Here is a 659-nt window from a genome sequence, read left to right as displayed (position 1 = left end):
ATACAAACAGAGGATAGTTAGAGTAACAAGACCCATATACTTAAGCAGGACCATAGGGATATGATGAACAAGGAGACACAGGTGGACTCGGCAAGGATTGTGAAGGTGGTGAAACCTGCAATTGCAGGGACTGATGCGCAGTGGCGTAGCTAGAAACCACAAGTAGAAGGGTCAAGAGTTTAAACAATAATGCCACACAAAATAAAATATAATTTTATTGAATAATATAAAAACTTATAAATCATTAGAATACTTTGAAAACAAAAGCTAAATAAAATAACAAATCTCCCTAAAGTAATTATAATTGTCCTCGACGATTGCTCATATTTTAAAATTTTGGAGGAGCTTCAGATGGAGTCGACTGTTTTGCTGCTTTTATCTTACGATACTTTTCAAATAAAACTAAAACATCCATAATTGCAAGTTTTTAATTATGAAGGTTATCGACGACAGAGAAAAATTTATTGAAGGATAACAAAAAGAAATACGTAAAGAAGCGACTAAAACTGTTTATATAGAGGTGCACGAGAAATCAATCACAATAATTGATTGATTAGGAAAACATATTAATTAAAAAGACAAAAAAAACTAGGAATATGTTTTAATTGTAATATTAAAGGGAGATGCAATCAATCATTAATTCGGATTAGAAACATATA

Source organism: Fragaria vesca, linkage group LG1 (genome assembly GCF_000184155.1).
Source record: "Fragaria vesca subsp. vesca linkage group LG1, FraVesHawaii_1.0, whole genome shotgun sequence".
Classification (NCBI taxonomy): Eukaryota; Viridiplantae; Streptophyta; class Magnoliopsida; order Rosales; family Rosaceae; genus Fragaria; species Fragaria vesca.
Note: the sequence above shows the minus strand (reverse complement) of the source record.